This window comes from Rhinolophus ferrumequinum, chromosome 6 (genome assembly GCF_004115265.2).
Source record: "Rhinolophus ferrumequinum isolate MPI-CBG mRhiFer1 chromosome 6, mRhiFer1_v1.p, whole genome shotgun sequence".
Classification (NCBI taxonomy): domain Eukaryota; kingdom Metazoa; phylum Chordata; class Mammalia; order Chiroptera; family Rhinolophidae; genus Rhinolophus; species Rhinolophus ferrumequinum.
The window spans coordinates 95,642,329-95,650,054 of record NC_046289.1 but is presented as its reverse complement, the minus strand read 5'-3'; positions in this window follow the sequence as shown (position 1 = coordinate 95,650,054).

Sequence of the window (7,726 nt, the reverse complement as noted above, 5' to 3'; positions counted from 1 at the left end):
CTCAGCACCTTGAGCGACCTTGCTGAGTATGGATGATGAGTCCTCATCAGCACTAGTGATAATATGAAAATCACTACAATTAAAGCTGGCAGGTCGGCCTTGCTCTGTGCTGCAGATAAGTGAATTATGTAGGGGAAATTCTCCCCTTCTGGCCCCACCCCCACCACCTTGGGACCCTCCCTCAGTTGGGAGAAGCCTTCCAGACCCCACACTCTCCAGCTCTCCTACCTCCCCTGGCCCCCAAGGCTGAGGCCAAATTCTCTGGGCACAGTTTTGTGCCTAAAATTACCTCCTTATGCCTGCAATTTGCCATTTGCACCTTCAAAATAGAGTGCAACTGGCTAATTGCCATGGCAATTAGGTAATTGCAGGTGCAATTAGCACCCTCTAGCAAAGCAGAGAAAGAGAGGGAGAGGAGACGGAGGGAACGAGGGAAATCAGAGAGAGGAAATGTCTGAAGACAGACAGAGGTTGTGGGAAAGAAAACGGGGGGGGGGGGTGCTGGGGAGGGGAGGACAAGAGTTGGCGGACGAGGATGGCTAGACAGAAGACAGGGATGTGTACAAAGAAAAATAAATCCATACACCACGGCCCCTGTCCTGGAGGGGCTGATGGCCTTGAGGTGAGAATAAGCCCAGAGCATCGCGGGAAAAGGGATGCAGGAGCAATGCAGGGCTTCCTGGGGAAGCCGAGCCCCAGGACGGTGGGGTGGAGTTTCCATAAGCAGACAAAGGGAGAGGGGTGTCCTGGTAGGGCCCCAGCAAAGGTCCTGAGCGATGAGAGCTAAGTCTGTGGACTGAGGGAAGCTACATGCGGCACTAACAGAGTGTTCTACCATGATGGAAATATTCTACAGCGACACTTTCCGATGTGGTGGCGACCAGCCACAAGTGGCTATTAAGGACTTGAAATGTGGCCAGTGCAACTGAGGAACTGAGTTTTTTATTTTATTTAACTTTAAGTGAAAATATAAACAGTTACAGGGACAGCCCAGGCTGCTGAAGCAGTAGCGGTGAGGTTAGATGCCAGTGTAAGGCCCCCATAGAAACTGCCCTCTGCTCAGCCCATGAGATGGGGAAGGTGGTACCAGGCACTAGGATGGGGAGGACAGAGGAGGAGTTGGAAGGGATGGGTACGTCCCGTGTCTGCATGCAGACTTGTTCATGTTGAGTGCAATCAGGTCACCCGGAAGAAATGTTTAGTTGACCACTGGAAATTGGGGATCGAAGCACTACCTCCGCTCCATACCCACTCCCACTCCCACCCTTCGCTCTGCACAGGTGTCTCCTGGTGTCCCATTTTGTGAACGCTCTGTGGTCTGGGAGAAAGAGGGGCTGTGCGTCCCCTGGCCCTCCCACCTCACGTTCCCCAGGCCCAGACCCAAACCAGAAGCCCCATCTGCCTGTGCAACGAAACAAGCTTTCAGAGAGATAGTGTAGTATAACAGGGCTGCACGCTCACGCTCACGTGCATTCACACTCACACATACAAGTACGCGCGTGGTCATGCAATCACAAGTATGCACACGTGCACGCGTGCACACACGGATCACTTTGGGAGTCTCTTCCTGGTGGGGGTGGGGCGTCAGGGGGCTTGAAAGTGTCGGCCCTGTGGAGGCCCTCGGGGTAAAGACCATCAGCCGCACCAGTGAGAGTCAAGGACGCTGTCTGTAGACCAAAGAGAAGGTGCAGAGCCCAGACCCACTGCAGGGGAGCATTCTGGACCCCACAGTCCCTGGGTCCCTTTCCCTTTGCCCCCTCAGGGTGGGCAGGCTGAGGCCTGTGCATGCCAGGCTGCGTTTGGAGAGGGCATGACCCCAGCACTGCATCGGGGCCTGACCAGCTCCAAGGACTGCCAGGCAGGACTTCCAGAACATTCTTTTCTTTGCTGATACTGGGAGCTGCCTGGGAAAGCCCTCAAGACCCGGCACCTGGAACTCAGCAGCAGGATGAGTAGGATCAGCCCCCAGGCCAGCAGAGGGGACAGCGGGCTTTGTGAGTGACAAAGGGTGAAGCCTTTAGCACAGTCATGTCTGAGCGTGCACATAGTCATACATGTCTGTTCACATGTATGTGCCTGTGTGTGAGGGCTGCGGTTTCCCTTGCAGTGTCTGACCCCATGTGCAGTGCCTGGGGGAGTAAGGGGGGGCTCCCAGAGCAGCTTGGCTTTGGCTGGCCTACAAGAGATTTTACTGGAAAGCAAAGCACTATGGCTAAAACAGTGTGTGGCCATGGAGGCGCCCTTTATCCCTGGAGTCTTGCATGGGATGAGTCCAAGGGGCTTTTTTCCTTGTTCTCCCCACAGTGCTGCTACAGGCCTGGGCACACAGAGGTGGGTCAGCCAGTGGAGGCCCGGAAAGGGCCAGAAGCCTGGGCCTCTGAGTGGCAGGTCTGTCCATCTGCCCCCTCATGGTTGGTTCTGCTCGAGTCCAGGTGGTGGGGAGGGAAAAGGCCGAGACGCTGCACCAGGGCACAGCGGTGGTAGGTAGCAGCTGGACAGTAAGGAGATGGCTTCACATATTCAGCCTCAAACCCACCTGCCCCCAAGGCCAGGCAGTGGGGCTGCCCCCACCTCCCCAGACCCCGTTCTCAGGCTGCACATCTTTATCCTGTGGCCACACACACACTGGCCCAGGCAGCCCTTTGTGTGGATTCAACGTGGTGTCACATATGAATGTCAGGCACCAAAAGCGCAGGCAGAGCTGTCCTCAGAACGCTGCTCAGATTCCCCTAAGGAAAAGCCATTCGGTGTCCGAGGCTGGGCTGGGGCACATAGAGCACAGGAAACAATAGAAACCCGGTCTGTTTAAGGAGAAAAGGAATTTATTAAAGGCTTTTAGGCTGACCCCCACATCAATCTCTGGGGGAACCAGAGACCCAGATATGGAGGCTACATTGCCAGGACCAAATCCGAAAGCCACATTGCAGGACGGGCCATGGGGTCACGGCAGTCCTCCCAGCTGGCACACTTGATGCCATAGGCACTGGGCGTGGGGTACCACCCCGGAGCCCTGCGTGCAGCTGCCCCTTGGAAAGGGGACCTGGCAGCTGGCACCCTGTCAACTGGAGCCTGGCCACACCCACTGCTACACACACCTCACCCCTCACTTCAGATTCATGTCTCGTGCAGGAACACAGGTTAGTCTGAGCCAGGTCCATGGCTGCACCCTGGCTGCAGAGGGACGGGAGAACTAGTATGTCTCCCAGAGGAGGCAGGGACTCGAGTCGGGATGCCCAGACACAGGAAAGGCACCAGTAACCAGAAAGATGCACAAATCCGGCCCGACACCTGCCCTGCCCAAGCCCTCCACCCAGACCACTCTCAACCCTGTGCTCTGCCAGCCAGCACTCCTCCAGCCCCTCACTGAGGACCCCATCCTGTTGCCCTCCTTGTCCCCTCCCCCTGGTTTCCAGAGTGCCTGCCCCAGGAGGCCCTCTGCCTTGGGGCCCCAGGTGCACAGCAGGTTTCTAGGGCTTGCGGGGCGGGGGCGTCAACAAACCACAGGCTGTGCCTTTCCGGTGACATTTGGCTCAGGCTGGGGCTGAGGCCTGCCCTCGATGAACACACACTATTAAACAAACTTCTTTAAGGAAGGCTCTAAAAAGAGGCTCCCCGAGCAGCAGAGGGTCCAGGACAAAGAAAGGGGGCCCTTGCCGTCTACTGAGGACAGCGGTGACTGCAGCTAACACGTAATGAGCTCTTGCTGCATGCCAGGCGCGGTGCCAAGCTCTCAGCTCTTAAAACCCACGCAACAACTTTATGAGTTAGAGAGCTGTTATCAGCACATGACCGATGAGGAAACTGAGGCAAAGAGAGGTTAAGTAACTCACCCGGCACCACACAGCTACTGAGTGGTAGAACCAGGATTTGAACCCAGAGCCCTTCACCACTTTGTTATGGGATCTCTCAGATTCCTTATCCCCTCTGCACCTCTACTTCTCTCTCAGAAAGATAGGCATTAGGGGATCAAGGAACGTGGCGTGGTGGAGGAACCAGTTCACAGTTGGTGACAATAGGTTTTGACACAGGCTCTGCTTCTGTTGGCTGTGTGACCTTGGGCACTTACTTAACGTCTCTGAGCCTTATTTTCCTCCCACGAAATACGGGGCAATGAGGTCTATGCAGAGAACCTGTGGGAGCAATACATGGTGGGTGCTTGGTGCCTGGTGCATGGCAAACGCTCAGGAAATGTAGGACCAAGGGCACTCGAGCTTGAGCCCTCAGTGGCCCCTGGGATAAACAAGCTCTGCACCCCCCATCCCCACCAATGCCTCAGAGAATCTTAGAGGCCCACAGTGGGATGGGAGGTGATGGAGCCCCACCTCCTCTTCCTCACACCCAGGCATTATGCCCATCACCCCTCTCTGGGCCCCACTAAAACCACCTCAGTGTGACCTGGCCCCCATATGCCTGGTGCCCCTCGTCATCCAGGTCCCTCCTGTTATGAAGAAGCAGCCACGTGCCCTCCCCACTCTGGGCCCTACAGTCCTCAGAACCAGCTCTTCCTCTGAAGAGAGGAAGATGGAAGAAGACAATGCTTAGTCTCATCACGAAAACTCCTCTCTCCAGTGGGAATCAAGGATGTTCAAAGGGGGAGGGGAGCACTTTATATAAGGAAGTCCCCTCCAGTCAGAGAAAAGAATTCTTCTCAGAGAAGAATCGTACTCTGAGAGGGCAACAGATCTTGTCTGGGGTTACCCTGCTGAGCTGGGGCAGCTGCCTGGAGCCCTGTGTGACGATTCTGGAACATTACCCTGACTTAGTGGGAAGATACACTGTGATTGATTAGTGATGTCTGCTTTGGGCTTGGGCTCAGGGCCTGCATAGTAGGCATTTACCCGTCTGGATCTAAATGTCTGTCCATGAGGGCCCAAACCCATTCTCCCCCCCACCCCTATTCACCCCCCCACCCCCCGCCAAGCTCCCTGAAAGGAGGGATCTGTCATCTAAGGCACTATCCAAACAAATCCCTCCACAGCCTTCAACCATTGTGTGGCCGTTTTATTTCCTGTGCATTCTTCCTTTTCTCCTAAATGATGAGGTTCTAGAGCAGTGGTTCTCCATCAGGGGCAATTTTGCCACCCAGGAGACACTTGGCAATGTCTGGAACATTTTGGTTGTCAAAACGTGGGAAGAGGGGATGAGGAGGTGGGGGACGGCGGGCGATCCTTGTGCCTAGTACACAGAGGCCAGGGGTGCTGCTATCCCTCCTACAAGGCCCAGGAAAGCCCCCGCCCCCGCCCCCGCCCCCACAAAAATTATCTGGCCCAAACTGTGCATAGTGCTGCGGTTGAAAAACCCAGGTCTAGAGAATATACTACTTTTTTGCCCCCACCAGAATGATGTGTTGGGCTCCCTACCACAGCACCCCTAACCTTCCAAGCTGGAAGCCACCTCTCTCTTCTCTTCACAACCTCCCCCCACAGCTGACCCCACTGCCCTTCAGCGGGGCTCGCGGATCCTGTTAGGATCTCCCTCCACCCCAGGCCTCACCTCTCACCCGAGTTTCTACTGATATGACCATCAGCTTCTTGAAAGCAGGGACTGGGATTCATTCATTTCCTTATTCGTAGCTGAACACAGTGCGCTAGACGGGCCCAGGAAAGGGAGCTGCTGGGCACTGGTCCAGCCTTGCCTGGGCCCGATCCCAGGGCGGGCCCCTGTCGGATTCCCCGCAGTAGTCGTTCAGGGGCTGGGCTCGTGTCCAGCCTCTGCTGCTCACGGGCTGCGTGACCTTGGGCAGGGTGCTCCACCCAGCTATGTCTCCGTTCCCTCTGTAAGATGGGCTAATAATCAAACCTGCCACGTGACTATCAGACGAAATGAGCTAATATATGTGAAATAGTGCCTGACACACAGGCGGACGCAGTTAGCACTGCTCACTAGATGGGATTGTCCTACCCACATCATGATCCTGCCATCGGTGCCCTCTGCTTGTCCCATTTCTTCATGGACATTTCTATCTGGGAATCACGACTACCTTCCACGATGGCTGTCACCTCGTTCCTGTCACTGATGTCTTCCTGACCATACAAATGATTCTAGGCTGTGTCAACCCCCTTCTCTCGCCTGGGCTCCTGCAGGCCCAGCCCCCACGTCCCCCATCTGACCCAAGCCCCTTACAAGCCCCACAGTGCCTAGGGAGAGTTAGGCTTCTTGGATTTACTGAAGAAATCCTTGCTGGGTGAACGAATGAGTGATGGGTCTTGTCAAGTGGGAGCTGAGGGCTGCAGGGGGGGGGGAGAAGAGGCTGTGGAGGGAGGAAGTGGGGGGGCAGGCCTCTCCAGAAAGCTCAGTGCTGTTTCCAGGCTGGTTGATTGGTCTTGACAAGCAGCATGGAGGCTGAACAGCCCCTTGTCCTCTGCACGTTAAAAGGCCAGCGCCCCTCCCGAAACCTTTCCCCGGAGACCTGCTAAAATAATACATTTAGACCTGTCAAACCCAATCGCTTCCTTCTGTCAGGCTCCCTGCAAATAGCACTTCTTAGTAGAACTCAGCGAAAAAATACGATTCCAAACAGCATGGAGGCAATCATACATCATTCGAAGAAAAACATTTTCCCCCTCCCGTCCACCAGCCCCCATAATTGCATTTTAAAACCATTCCTGTGTTTCTGGGAGCGACACCATGGTACCTGTTGCTTTTAACTCAGAGCTGAGCGATGCTGCAAAATGAGGCCAAACAGCAACGTTGTTATGATTTATTTCCTCACGTTGGAATTGGAGCTTGCTGCGGGGACTCAGCCTAGAGAAGAAGAGCTGATGAAAATGTATTTTTCCCTGTCGTTACCCTTTTAAATGGATGGGCGTTTTATTCTTCCTTTTTGCCACTTTGCAGAGCGTTTGATGACGTCCTGGCACGCCTGCGCCTTGCCTCTCAGTGTCAGAATGGCTGCTCCAGTCGTCCATTCTCTCCCTCCCAGTGCTGACAGCTCAGTATTGCCCTCTTCAGAGGCCAGTTTTAAAGTGGAGCCCTCCTGGGGGCCGGGGAGACCACCAAGGCCTCATCAGAATGAGTCCATAGCATCCCTTCCTGTTTGACTGGGAGTCAGGGGGACCAAGGGAAAGGAGTCATTTAGGACCCAGAGGAAGGAAAGGAGAGAGCAGGTGGATTTGAAGACAAATGGGGACAGTGCTACCACTGGCCACTGGCCACTGGCTAAACCACAACTGCCAGTGCATTTAGAATCAGGGAACTCTGATTTGACTCCGGACTCCAGTACTTACCAGCTGGAAGGTGGTCTTGGGCCGGCCCACCTGCAGAGCGGTGTGAAGTGTAACCTGCCTCCCTGCCCTGTGACATCCAGGTCTTGCACCCAAAACCAGGACCTGATGAGCTCACGGCCCGCCTCCTAACCCAGGCTGACTCCTGGGGGCTCACGGGGGCTCCCTGGTCCAGGCCCTTCACCTCTGGCTTCCCACGGCTGCACAGCAGGCATGGCTGCAGACTCGGGCTTCTGGGTGTTGTCTGTTTCTCACACCCTCTCACCAGCTGCCTCTGTCCCCAATCTCCGTGTTTGCTCCCACAACTCCAAATCTCTCCCTCTCCCCTGAAGGGGTCCCTCCTACCCCAAAGGCTGAGCCATGGGCTTTCCTCAGCAGACTGTTCTCTCCCTGAGAGGAATTCCAGGGCCAGCTGCTGAGGTTGTTTTCCACTTTGTATGAGAATGGCATGAACTAATTAGGGGATAGAAGAGCCTAGCCCAGGACCCCACCCTTGCAGGGCT